This window comes from Phyllobates terribilis, unplaced genomic scaffold (assembly GCF_046119375.1).
Source record: "Phyllobates terribilis strain yellow unplaced genomic scaffold, ASM4611937v1 Scaffold_5__5_contigs__length_657084704, whole genome shotgun sequence".
Lineage (NCBI taxonomy): Eukaryota > Metazoa > Chordata > Amphibia > Anura > Dendrobatidae > Phyllobates > Phyllobates terribilis.
The window spans coordinates 471,019,983-471,034,831 of record NW_027362765.1 but is presented as its reverse complement, the minus strand read 5'-3'; the positions used below and the strand labels follow the sequence as shown (position 1 = coordinate 471,034,831).

The window sequence follows — 14,849 nt, the reverse complement described above, 5'->3', positions numbered from 1 at the left end:
GTGTTATTTGTTTGGTGCTGCTGGGGATGTATGTTGTGCTGCACCGTGGTATTTGTTTGGCGCTTCTCGAGAGGTATGATGTGCTGCACCGTGGTATTTGTTTGGCGCTGCTGGGGAGGTACGTTGTGCTGCACCGTGGTATTTGTTTGGCGCTGCTAAGGAGGTATGTTGTGCTGCACCGTGGTATTTGTATGGTGCTGCTGGGGAGGTACGTTGTGCTGCACCGTGTTATTTGTATGGTGCTGATGGGGAGGTATGTTGTGCTGCACCGTGGTATTTGTTTGACGCTGCTGAGGAGGTATGTTGTGCTTCACTGTGGTATTTGTGTGGCACTGCTGAGGAGGTATGTTGTGCTGCACCGTGGTATTTGTTTGGCGCTGCTGGGGAGGTATGTTGTGCTGCACTGTGGTATTTGTTTGGCGCTGCTGGGGAGGTATGTTGTGCTGCACCGTGGTATTTGTTTGGCGCTGCTGGGGAGGTATGTTGTGCTGCACCGTGTTATTTGTTTGGTGCTGCTGAGGAGGTATGTTGTGCTGCACCGTGGTATTTGATTGACGCTGTTGGGGAGGTACGTTGTGCTGCACCGTGGTATTTGTTTGGCACTGATGGGGAGGTATGTTGTACTGCACTATGGTGTTTGTTTGGTGCTGCTGGGGAGGTATGTTGTGCTGCACCGTGGTATTTGTTTGGCGCTTCTCGAGAGGTATGATGTGCTGCACCGTGGTATTTGTTTGGCGCTGCTGAGGAGGTACGTTGTGCTGCACCGTGGTATTTGTTTGGCGCTGCTGGGGAGGTATGTTTTGCTGCACTGTGGTATTTGTATGGTGCTGATGGGGAGGTATGTTGTGCTGCACCGTGGTATTTGTATGGTGCTGATGGGGAGGTATGTTGTGCTGCACCGTGGTATTTGTTTGGCGCTGATGAGGAGTTATGTTGTGCTGCACTGTGGTATTTGTTTGGCACTGCTGAGGAGGTATGTTGTGCTGCAACGGGGTTTTTGTAAGGTGCTGCTGGGGAGGTATGTTGTGCTGCACCATGGTATTTGTTTGGCGCTGCTGGGGAGGTATGTTGTGCTGCACCGTTGTATTTGTGTGGCGCTGCTGGGGAAGTATGTTGTGCTGCACCGTGGTATTTGTTTGGCGCTGCTGGGGAAGTATGTTGTGCTGCACCGTGGTATTTGTTTGGCGCTGCGGAGGAGGTATGTTGTGCTGCACCGTGGTGTTTGTTTGACACTGCTGAGGAGGTATATTGTGCTGCAACGTGGTGTTTGTTTGGCGCTGCTGGGGAGGTATGTTGTGCTGCACCGTGGTATTTGTATGGTGCTGCTGGGGAGGTATGTTGTGCTGCACTGTGGTATTTGTATGGTGCTGATGGGGAGGTATTTTGTGCTGCACCGTGGTATTTGTTTGACACTGCTGAGGAGGTATGTTGTGCTGCAACGGGGTGTTTGTTTGGCGCTGCTGAGGAGGTATGCTGTGCTGCACCGTGGTATTTGTTTGGCGCTGCTGGGGAGGTACGTTGTGCTGCACCATGGTATTTGTTTGGCGCTGCTGAGGAGGTATGATGTGCTGCACCGTGGTGTTTGTTTGGTGCTGCTGGGGAGGTATGTTGTGCTGCACCGTGGTATTTGTTTGGTGCTGCTGGGGAGGTACGTTGTGCTGCACCGTGGTATTTGTTTGGCACTGCTGAGGAGGTATGTTGTGCAGCACCATGGTATTTGTTTGGTGCTGCTGGGGAGGTATGTTGCGCTGCACCGTGGTATTTGTACGGCGCTGTTCAGGAAGTATGTTGTGCTGCAACGTGGTATTTGTATGGTGCTGCTGAGGAGGTATGTTGTTCTGCACTGTGGTATTTGTTTGGCGCTGCTGGGGAGGTATGTTGTGCTGCACTGTGGTATTTGTTTGGTGCTGCTGGGGAGGTATGTTGTTCTGCACTGTGGCATTTGTTTGGCGCTGCTGGGGAGGTATGTTGTGCTGCACTGTGGTATTTGTTTGGTGCTGCTGGGGAGGTATGTTGTGCTGCACTGTGGTATTTGTTTGGTGCTGCTGGGGAGGTATGTTGTGCTGCACCATGGCATTTGTTTGGTGCTGCTGGGGAGGTACGTTGTGCTGCACCGTGGTAGTTGTACGTCACTGTTGAGGAAGTATGTTGTGCTGCACCGTGGTATTTGTATGGTGTTGCTGAGGAGGTATGCTGTGCTGCACTGTGGTATTTGTTTGGCGCTGCTGGGGAGGTATGTTGTGCTGCACTGTGGTATTTGTTTGGTGCTGCTGGGGAGGTATGTTGTGCTGCACCTTGGTATTTGTAAGGCGCTGTTGAGGAAGTATATTGTGCTGCACCGTGGTATTTATATGGTGCTGCTGAGGAGGTATGTTGTGCTGCACTGTGGTATTTGTTTGGCGCTGCTGGGGAGGTATGTTGTGCTGCACTGTGGTATTTGTTTGGCGCTGCTGGGGAGGTATGTTGTGCTGCACCGTGTTATTTGTAAGGCGCTGTTGAGGAAGTATGTTGTGCTGCACCGTGGTATTTGTATGGCACTGTTGAGGAAGTATGTTGTGCTGCACCGTGGTATTTGTATGGTGTTGCTGAGGAGGTATGCTGTGCTGCACTGTGGTATTTGTTTGGCGCTGCTGGGGAGGTATGTTGTGCTGCACTGTGGTATTTGTTTGGTGCTGCTGGGGAGGTATGTTGTGCTGCACTGTGGTATTTTTAAGGCGCTGTTGAGGAAGTATGTTGTGCTGCACCGTGGTATTTGTATGGCGCTGTTGAGGAAGTATGTTGTGCTGCACTGTGGTATTTGTATGGAGCTGCTGAGGAGGTATGTTGTGCTGCACTGTGGTATTTGTTTGGCGCTGCTGGGGAGGTATGTTGTGCTGCACTGTGGTATTTGTTTGGTGCTGCTGGGGAGGTATGTTGTGCTGCACCGTGGTATTTGTTTGGTGCTGCTGAAGAGGTATGTTGTGCTGCACCGTGGGACTATAACTACGCACTATGCAAGCATAATATGTCACCTGACATCATTTTTTGTTCCCATCAGGATATTTATCTCATCAGGTCTCGTCTTATACATATATAACATCAATACAGTATGAAGCATGGGCATCAATACAGCATGAAGTATCACACACTGCTATATGCTATATAATAATGCACGGCAGTAAAGCAAACACACCAGGCCCTGTTCCCACATAGTTTGATTTAATGCGCACACGAAAACTTCAAACAGTTGAAGCAAAATGGTTATGATTTCATGATAACTCATAACCACTGTGCAAAGACATTTTTAAATTGTGCCTTTTTCAGTGTATTCATTCTCTAAGTTTCTATGGGAAGCATTTTAATGCAGATATCTGAAGAAAAAAAGAAAAAACAGGAAAAAAAATGCAGCATTTTCGCATGTGGGAACATGGCCTAATATTTTAGCTTTTAATTTTTTCTTCTTTTTTCTCACTCCCTTTCATTGTTCAGTATGTGGCGCCTTCTCCTTTTATAACAAATGGGATTTTTTCCTCATCCTTACAAAAATGAGTCCAGGTCCTCCTTGGTCAGAAGTCATCTGGAATACTGTGTCCCGTTCTGGTCACCACATTTGAAAAAAAGACATTGAAAAACTGGAGCAAGTTCAGAGAAGAGCTACCAGGATGGTGATCAGACTACTAACAATGTCCTATGAGGAACGGTTAAAAGATCTGGGAATGTTTATCTTGCAAAATGAAGGCTAGGAGGAGACTTAATAGCTGTCTACAAATATCTGAAGGGATGTCACACTGTAGAGGGATCATCCTTATTCTCATTTGCACATGAAAACACAAGCAATGGGATGAAACTGAAAGGGAGAAGATACAGATTAGATATTAGAGAAAACTTTTTGACAGGGTGATCAATGAGTGGAACAGGCGGCCACGAGAGGTGGTGAGTTCTCCTTCAATGGACGTCTTCAAACAGAGGCTGGACAGACATCTGTCTGAGATGGTTTAGTGACTCCCGCATTGAGCAGGGGGTTGGACCAGATGACCCTGGAGGTCCCCTCCAACTCTAACATTCTATGATTCTATAACAGATAATATTGTGTAAAGTTTAAGACTAATCAACAACTCTGCGACAGCGAGTAAAAAACAAATGGCGTGATGGAAAACATTTCTGTGACTTATTTCATGTGACTATTTGACAGCTGCAATTTGGCTGTAGAAATCCAAATCACAGATTGGTTACATGAAAGTCCTAAGTTGCCAACAATATACATGGAGGCCTATATGAGACAAGTTGGGTGTGACTCACGACAAAACCCCGAAATGCTTTGCTTTTTTCCGTTGGTGGCATAACAGTTGAAGTAGGTTGTACGTTGCACATGATCAGCCTGACAACCATTAAACGCGATGTCACAATACGACACCATGATTTTCATATTGCTGTGTATCTCCACCGTAAAGGGGAAACCTCACCTCTCCTAACATGTCTGTTTTAATAAATACTTGCATTCCTCATAAAATACCAATTCTGAGCATTTCCTCTTATAAATCAATGTTGTGCCGTTTCTCTGTTATTTTTCTTAGAAATTTAGGAATTAATCGGCAGCTGATCGTCACCATTTCCTTTCTGAAAGGGGTGTGTCCTGACAGTTTGACATTGGCTACACTGATTGGACAACGTCCTTAAGTGCAGGGACACACCCCCATCTGGTACCAATCATCTGTCTTTTGCATACACACCTCTATTAGGAATAGCAGGGGAACGGCACATGCAGAATTCTAGGAAATAAGCTACGGAACTGTTGCAATTTGGTCAATATAAATTTTTGACAAAACAAGTAAGGAGAGGTAACAAATCTTATGTAAAATCTGCTGTGACCATTTCTCATATGATTACCAGTTTATAGGGATTTCTAGACGTAAAAGTAGTCAAGAGCTAAACATTTACATTTGTGGTCTAAAATATTAACAATGGTAAAAGAATGAAGGTCTTTTTACAAAGTTGACACGGATCTCATCAGTTTTTACTCTTTAGGACAGCAATTTACATTGGGTTTAATAACCTGCAGAGACGACATATGCTTATTCAACGCTGCTGTAATTGTAGGCAATTTTAAGATAGACAATCAAGGGAAAAAAAAATCGCCTAGTAAAGAAAAATTGGAGGAGAATGGATGTAGAATTAGTGTTTACCTTGGCAGAACAGATGCACAATTGTAGTCATTGTTGCTGCAGAAAATATAAGAGCAGGGTGCCATGAAAAATGTCTTTGTATTACTTGTTAAATCTACATCACTTTTAAGCTGAAATTGTTTGTGTCAGAACAAAGTGTTCATATAATAGATTGTTACACATTATAATACCTTCAGAGCACAATGATTGTAAACTCGGTACACATGGAGAAATGTCGAACTGACACGTGTAACTTATGTTCTCCTGTCAGGGGTGTGGTTATAGTGGTTGCAAGGGTTGCAGTCACACCCGCACCCTAGTACCCAAAGGGGCCCAATAGGGTCCATATGAGAAGACCACCACTAATAAAGATCCATGATACTCATGAGGCCAGGTGGAGATTTTGCATTGCGGCCCACGAGTTTCAAACTACGACACTGCCTCCTGTTATGCATTGGAGAGGTCAAATTCTCCCACTTCCAATAAAATTTGAAAAATTTGTGATATTTTACAATAAGTTGGAAATTAAGAAACTTGTAACAAAAGCGCAGAATAACTTTCAGTATATATTTTCATTCTGATTGATTCTTTATTGGGCCATATAATATTATACCGTGTATCGCCACTTTAAGGGTTGAGGCACATGGCTCTAATACGGGTCCATATGCAAGGCTTGCATTAGAGGGTCAGCAGAGAATGACTGTTCAAACTAAGTACAGGCACTTGGTGCATCATGGCGGGGCCAATTATTTACATACACCTTCCCATGGCGGGGCCAATTATTTACATACACCTTCCCACCTGCTTGTTTTCCCTATATCTCTACCCCTCACCTTCTTTGATTGACAGCTCTGGCTTCATAGAGTCAGAGAGCTGAGAAAGAGGGACAACAAGGAGGTAGGGAGGGGTGTATAAATGTTTGACCCCGCCATGGTGCACTGAGCGCCTGTCCTTGGTTTGAACAGTTGTGCCAACGAGTCCCTTTAAGTACAGGATTTGCTCATGTGTCATAAGAAAAGCAGTACCGCAAATACAATTTTATTATCTGACATAATTGATCTTATTTAATTCTAGGTATTTAAAGTGTGACCTGTACCCAGACAGACATTACAGCGTGCATCACAAAAAAATGGCTGTCTTTTTTAGGCTATGTTCACATCTGTGTTTGATCTACTTTCCAAGACTTCATAAAGGAGGTAACATAGTGAACACTGACAGAAACTTGTCATTTTCCATGTGGCGCCATTACATGGAATATACGGCATTATGTGGTGCCTATTCAAGTTAATGAATTGTCTGTTTAATGCGGGATGGAGATGCTTTTTGCAAAGAATTCTCACTTTAATTCTCTGCTAATGGGGTGTTCTCAAGTTTAAAAATGATCTCTTCTCCATGCGGTAGGGGATAACTTCCCAATCGATCCCAAGAACTGGGACTCTGAAGTTCCCTGTGTGAACGATATGGTGGTCAATCATGAGCACTGCCACTCCCTTCATTATGGGAGTGCTGAAGATCAACCAAGAGCAGCGTTCAGCTATCTCAGTCGGTTCCATGATTGACCACCGCTCCATTCACATGGGGCTCTTCAGAGTCTAAGTCCTTGGGATGGATGGGGGTCCCAGCGGTCGGACTTCTCGGCAATCGTGAAGTTTCCCCTATCCTATGCGTGGGGGATAACTTTTAAACTAGAGAATACCTCTTTAAGCTGGCCATACATATTAGATAGCTGTGGGATAAACGATCATTTGGCTGACCGCTATCTCTCTCAATCCCCCACCATAAACAGGAACCCTTGGCTTGGCCAAATACTCCATTTTTCTCTATGAAAGAGCCACTACCAGAATCTTCTAGCAGCACTGCATTCAAAGATTTCAGAGATGACACAAATATACATGACTTTACAGAGAAGGATGGAAAGACTCCAAAGGTAAAACAACTTGTAAATTTAGGGAAAATACAAATAGTAAAAGGATGGAGTTCTGTGTCTTCTAATCACCAGGTGGGAAACCTGACCCACTCCTGACATATCACTTTAATCACTTTGCCATTCAAATCTTCAAACATAATCACTGTCCAAAAGATTTGGATTTATGCAAAGATTGTAGAGAAACTATTAAAGCAATAGAACTATACAGCTATACTAAACCAATTATAGAATGTATTCCTCTATATTATGAATAAAGGAAAGAAGATCAGTGCCGGATAAATATTTGGAGCCAGTTCTCGTTGTAACAGTTGATAGTAATCAGCTTACCTGTATAGCTTACACAGGGCAGATAAAAAATAATCCTTAAAGGGACTCTTTCAGCACAAAATGACTGTTAAAACCAAACACTGGCGCCCGGTGTGACGCGCCCCCAGGGCCGTGGGGTACTCGGCAGCCGGGCCTCAGGCTGCTGGTGGGGGATATCACTGTGGCTGGCCCGGTCCGTGGCCCAGGGCGGTCAACAAAAAGGGGGAAAGTTATTTATATGGGGTTTTGTAGTTTTTAGAAGTGTTCGTGACGCCATCTGTGGAGTGCGGCCAAAGGGAGCCCCCGCTGCGGAGCAGTCCTCTGAAGCCGATGTTACTGCAGCAGGGATGGTGTGGCTCTCCACAGGAAGAGCTAGCTTCAGGGCAGTGTAGATAGTGTGGGTTGCGCTGGGCGTTGTAGTGCAGGGGGAAAGATGGCGCAGCTGAAATAATGGACGGAGGCGGTGCGGTGCAGTCATCCGAGTCTTTACTCACAGTTGTTAAGTTCCTCAGGTTGCACTGTCCAGCTTACAGCCTCCCACGTCGCGCTGCGTTCACCAGAACGGGGGTTCAGCTCTTCCTCAGACAATTTAGGAGCACCTGACGGAACCCCGCTTTCTTGTGTTCCTCTCTAGACCGTCTTCACGCTGGGTCTTCTCCCTCCTGCCCTGCGCTTCCCCACTCTGAGTCACGCTCGGGTACTCTGAAGTCCCTCCTGTCTTACTGGAGTTCCCGGACCTGCTTGACCCTCACGGAGATTAGAATGAGGCTTTGGCAACTGGACTATGAAAGCTAGAAGCCTCCGGTTTTTCCAGCCGAGACTTGGAGTAACATGACTGGTCCAGGGGCCGGTCCCCTTCTTGCAGCCTATGATCCCTCTGTCTTCTGACAGATTCGGGGTGTACGGGTGCCATCCTGCACTCGCCGTACCCCCTGGGATCCCTTTACTACAACGGAGCCTACTCCTCTGCTCCCCTCCTGGGCCTCTAGGACTAGGCCCTACTTGTGGAGCAGAGCTCCTAATGAGACTCTGCTCCCTGACTGACTGTCCTCTCTCACTCATCTGCCACCCTAAGATGGCTTCCCATTATATGCCTCCTTCTATGGTGCTCCTCTAAACTGCTTCCTCCACCCACACCCACTACTGGTTCCCCCTACCTTTGGGTTCCCCCCACTCCAGCCAGGGACAGGGCTCAGCAGCTGTGCACATGCATCTTGCCCTTCCAGCCGGCCTGGAGTGGTGGAGTGTTGGATGCAGGTGTTGGGGTTCCGGGCAGCACTCCCTGAGAGAAGGAGACACCACACCTCTGGGTGAGGTGCAGTAACTCTGTGGCGACTGAACTCTCAGGGGCGCCACAGGTGCATCATGGCTTGGCCAAACATTTAAGTGCACCTTCCCACCTACTTGTTTTCCCTCTATCTCCACCCCCCTCTTCTTTGATTGATAGCTCTGTCTTTATAAAGTCAGAGAAGAGCGGAGATAGTGATGGAAGAGATGTCGTGACTGATTCATTAGACAACTCAAGCGCTGTTCAGCCATAGATACTAGTGTGGCAGGAGTAATCAGCTCCCTGTAGTGGCCAATGGGCCAGTGCCACACCTTACTTAAGTTATTAAAGTGGTTGTCCACTACTTTTACATTGATGTCCAATGTCTGATCGGCTGGGGTCCAACACCTGGCACCCCTGCCGATCAGCTGTCATCGGTGGTGGCGATGCCAGTCGGAAGCACTTACATGTAGAGCTTAGTCGTCTAGTTGTAGTGGCCGCCGCGGGGTACTGCAGATCTGCCTCCTATTGAATTGAATAGGAGACGAATGTGCAGTAACAAGCCCCGGCCACTACTAGTAGACGGCCAAGCTCAGCAAGTAAGTGATAACCGCTGATCGGCGGAGGTGCTGGATGTCAGACTCCAGCCGATCAGATATTGATGCCCTATCCTAAGGATAGAGCATCAATGTAAAATTAGTGGACAACTTCTTTAAGTAGTTATTGTGCTTAGTTTACTCCATATATTCTGGTGCTATTCTTCTCATTCTGTCCTTGACCCGACTTGTGACCCTGACTTTTTCTTTCTACGTGATCCCTCCTGATCTGACATTAGTTTGTCTGACTTTGCTTTTGAGTAACCTCCTGGTGTCCGACCATGGCTATTCCTCAGACTATAGTATTTCCTCCAGTCCCTGGTTCTGTCCCTCCCGTTATTGTCCTGGCTAGTGTAACAATCCTTGCCTCAGGATCACTCCTTTGGCTAGCAGCTACTCTGTGTTTGCAATCCAGGGGTCTCATTGTTAGTTCAGATACCTCAATAGGCGTTAAAGGTTGAAGGCTGAGGCTCCTCTGGGTTAGACGGAGCGACAAGTACATGTCTGTCTGGGTTAGCCTTTTTTGAGCTGATGGCTGCAGACTGACTTTACCCAAATACTGTATAAAAAAATCTGAGCACCATTTAAACAGAAATAAACCTGTGGTGCGAATTGTAGATTGCTAGCAAGTCAATCTATGCTGCATATCTTCACTGTGAAATTTACCCTTATATACGCAGTAAAATCCACAACAGATACACAGCTAATTCATGCAAATTTTGTTTGCAGTCTTCAGAGTATATGATCTGTGTGAACATACCCTGATAGAAAAGAACAAAAGCAGTCAGTGAAAAAAGGAAATCACTTGTTTCCTTTTGTGATAAGATATTGGTGGCTAAACAGTAGCTGTACTGTTATACATGAGCTTATCTGTACAACTGTTTGAGGACAAGGTTGGGAGTCCTGGAGTGGAGGATCACATAGTCTGGAACGCATTGTATTTAATTATTTTTACTTTGCTATGCACAATACATCTCAACAGACGAACAATGGGTTTTCTAATCTTCTTTTGCAGCTAACGTATCATCACTGTAAAATGTATCAAAAAAGGTCTTCTGATAAAAGTCTGCAGGATGCAAACTATCAGTATTCTCTAATACTGCAAGCGGGAGTGGGTGGTCACGTGACCACAAGTATGCAATTTGCACACTTCCGGCCACATTCAGACTAGACATGCTCAGCCTCCCTCATACAAGTGAATTGAGAAAGGCCAAGCACGTCTAGTTGGCATGTGGCCGCATGTATACATGTTTACATGACAGTCTGCTGTCACCAGCATCAGAGAATCCTGACAGCATGTACACTGCACACTGTCACGATTCAGAAATCTGCAGTCACATTGAGAGTGGCTGCTGACTTTTCATAAAAGACCAGACAACCTAATTAAGGAAAATAACAGTTTTAATTTTTGTTCTGCAATAGTCCATCAGCAGACTGCAGGTTACCTTTATGTTTGTAGCGTTTCCATTTACACAACTTCCTAATACATTATTTTATTATGTTCATGATAGTAGCTATAGAAACAAATAACCAAAACTTCACACTGCTGAATATACAATATGTCCAATATATGCAATGACTAAACAGTCTGCAGGGATCTGGCTATAAAATACCATTATTGCAGCCCAGATCTGATTCCTTTCTTTGAGGTAATACACACTATAAACAGATGAAATGGGGCACAATTATGACGTAGAAGGTAACTAAGAAGTTTCTGCTATAAACCTATTAAACTATAAGAAGTCTCATTCGGCATGTGACCAGAATAAATACACCACAGCGGTCATGTATTCAGCTAGGACTCTTCCTTCCATACAGTTCTCAATTAAGATTCCTTGACCATTTTCGGCATCCTTTTTTGGTCTCAGAATAGTAAAAATGGATTTTCATACATTTTTTTCACAAGGCCTTGCCTTTTTTTATACAGATATAAGTGAATAACGTCCCCCGACAGGTGAAAATGCAGCAGCTATTGGCTGTACACTATAGCTGACACCCTCCTGCATCAACCATGATCAGTGTTGGCATCAACCATGGTCGTTTAGCCCCTAAGATGCTGCTGTCAATAGTGACTATGGCATCTATATGGTTAGCAGAGTGTGGGGGTTCCCTCATAAACCCCATCGGCACCCTGAGATCATGATTGCGTGGTCCTGATGGCTGCCATGGCTATTCACGACCAAATAACGGCCTTACAGTTTGCCGTTCAGAAGTTAGCATCATTCAGGTGTTAAAAATAACACTTTTCCTTCCTGTCATGGTATTTTGCATTAATTTCTGAAAAGCACCAGTAGGGTTAAGTAAATACCTGACTGCAACTTTGAATATGTTGAGGGCCGATGTTATTAATACGGTATCACTTTTGGGGGGTTTTCAATATATAGTTCCCCCACAGTCACTTCAAAACTGAATAGATCCCTAAAAAAATACGTTTTTGTAAAGTTCCTTGAAAAAATGAAAAATGAATGCTACAATTTTAAGGCTTCTAACATTGTTCATAGTTTGAAAAGTGCTAATTTTTAGACATTTTTGTCAAATTTCTGACATTTTCATAAATAAACGCAATGCATTATTGATCTAAATTTACTGTTATCATAAAATATAATGTGTCACGAAAATACAATCTCAAAATCGCTGGGATATGTTGAAACATTCCAGAGTTATTGCCACATAAAGAGACACCGGTCAGATTTTAAAAATTTGGCCTGGTCACTAAGGGGTTAACACACTTGCAGTAAACCACATATACAGTCATAGCCGAAAAGGCAAATTGGACATCATTTCACACATAACAGATAAAAGTGTTGGAACCTTTCCAAAATAATTGGTAAAAAACTTTGTTTCAAGCATGTGATGCTCGTTCAAACTCACCTGTGGCAAGTAACAGGTGTGGGCAATATGAAAATCACACCTGAAACCAGATAAAAAGGGAAGAAGTTGACTCAATCTTTGCATTGTGTGCCTGTGTGTGCTACACTAAGCATGGAGAACAGAAAGAGGAGAAGAAAACTGTCTGAGGACTTGAGAACCAAAATTGTTGAACAATATCAATAATCTCAAGGCTACAAGTCCATCTCCAGAGATCTTGATGTTCCTTTGTCCATAGTGCGCAACATAATCAAGAAGTTTACAACCTGAGATAGCTAATCTCCCTGGAAATGGATGGCAGAGAAAAATTGATGAAAGGTTGCAACGCAGGATAATCCGAATGGTGGATAAGCAGCCTTAATCAAGTCCCAAAGAAATTCAAGGTATCCCCTGCAGGCTCAGAGTGCATCAGTTTAAGGGCAAACTATCCACTGACATTTGAATGAAATGAAACGCTATGGCAGGAGACCCAGGAGGAACCCACTGCTGACACAGAGGCATAAAAAAGCTAGACGGCAATAAATGTGAGTAAGCCAAAATCCTTCTGGGAAAGCGTCTTGTGGTTAGATGACAACAAGCTAGAGCTTTTTGGTAAAGCACATCATTCTACTGTTTACTGAAAACGTAGTGAGGCCTAAGAACACAGTACCTACAGTCAAATATGGTGGAGGTTAGCAACTCCTTTATATATATGTTACACGCACGCCGCCTAAGTTCAGATAGGGGTGAGACCGGTTACATGAATTCATTGGAATACTGGGGGAACCGTTACTCAGGGCGACCATAGGCTGCAGTTTCTCTCAGGCACACGATAGATTCAGTTGTTGACCAGACACATCTGACAAGAGTCTTCATAAACAGTAGAATAGTGACATTTAATGAGGCACGGCCAGTGCAATGGAAAAGTCTCTGAGCAACAGGCTCCAGTAATAACAGTACAGTCTCCTTTGCAGCACAGCAGTACACAGTCTATTATCCGGTAACACAGTACAGCACAATTTTAATGCATACACAACCACAGGCTTTTCCTTCACAAGGACTCAATAGTACACAGCATTATTTATCCTGCATGGAGATGGAGGGGGAAGGGTTTGATGAGGGAGATGACCTCTGTGACACAATTCCTTCCAGTCCTTATCTTCCTGCCTGATGATAGACTTCCTGAACTAACAGTGCAGGGTATCTGACCTATGTTGAGCTTCACCCTGGACTTGAATTCTGTTCTCTTTCCTGCACTTCTGTGAGATACAGATCACACACACCACTTCTTCCTTTGGCTGCAGCCAGAATAGTAAACAACTTCTCCACAATCCCCCTGGGGCTCTGCTAAAACACTTCCCTTCTCCTGTGACTGTGTTAACCCCTCTAGTTGCTGGATGCTGCTGGAGCACAACACTTCCTGTCTCCTGTGCTTGTGTTACTTCTAATAGTTGCTGAATGCTTTTAAAGCAACAGAACTACTTCTGCATGTCACAATCTGCAACATCACTACTTCTGTATGTCACATATACCTTTTGAAGAACAATGCATATTGCTGTACTTTAGTTTCCTTCTTCTGAATAAGTCTTTTAGTGTTCTTTAACAGTTTTCAATAAAACAAATGAAAAAATAATATATGGTGGAGGTTCAAAGATGTTTTGGGGTTGTTTTGCTGCCTCTGGTACTGGGTGCCTTGACTGTGTGCTAGGCATCATGAGATCTGAAGATTACCAAAGGATTTTGGGTTGCAATGTACTACCCAGTGTCAGAAGGGGTCTTCCAGCAGTACAATGACCCCAAACAATAAACATACATCAAGAATCACCCAGAAATGGATGGAAACAAAGCGCTGGAGTGTTCTGAAGTGGCCAGCAATGGGTCTGGATCTAAATCCCACCTGTGGAGAAATCTTAAAATTGCCGTTGGGAGAAGGCGCTTCAAACATGAGAGACCTGGAGCAATTTGTAAAAGAAGAGCGGTCCAAACTTCCAGAGAGGTGTAAGAAGCTTGTTGATGGTTATAGGAAGCGTTTGATTACAGTTATTTATTCCAAAGGGTGTGCAACCAAGTATTAAGTTGAGGGTGGCAACAATTTTGCCCGACCCATTATGGGGGTTTTGAGAGAAATTATGTCCAACTTGGCTTTTTTCTCTCTCTGTTTAGTTGTGTTGTTCCAAAACACACAAAGGAAATAAACATGTGTGATTGCAATAGTCACTCTCCACAAGGAGAAATGTTACCCCTTAGACCTCAGCCCAGAGCCTCTCATCTAGCCAAATCAGTTCTCATACTTTGCACTGACGAGGGCCAACAGCCCGAAACACCATGTCTGCAAATTGAGATTCTGATTTGGCTTTTATCCTAAGTCATATTGCACGACTCGGTAAAGGGTCGATGGTGACTAGTAGGATTGCTGCTTCCAATAGGTGGCGCTATAGAGTTCAAGTCCTCTTTTTTTCTGAAGAGGCAATTTGCACAATAATTTTCTGTGAGATATACTTCATTTTCTGGAACAATTTCAAGGGTGCCAAAACTTTCGGCCATGACTGTATAATTAAGAGGGTTTAGAGGAAAAAAAAAATCTTCCAGCATAATTCAGCATGTGCGTCTATCTTTTAGTTACATTTCAAACATACATGAAAATAATGTGACCCCCTCATCTGGCTCATTAACCTGACCCTGTATTCTCCCCAGTAGAGCCCGTCCAGCTTCAGCCATACCCTTGAATAGACGTTTCGGATAAATAGGACGTGATTAGAGTTTGG

The 14,849-nt window shown here is 44.4% G+C and overlaps 1 protein-coding gene across 6 annotated transcripts in view; it reads right to left on the bottom strand.

The window, feature by feature from the left end:
• The window catches only part of FAM13C (family with sequence similarity 13 member C), a 503,775-nt gene that overhangs the window by 68,277 nt on the left and 420,649 nt on the right, over positions 1–14,849 (bottom strand). The window lies entirely within an intron of this gene.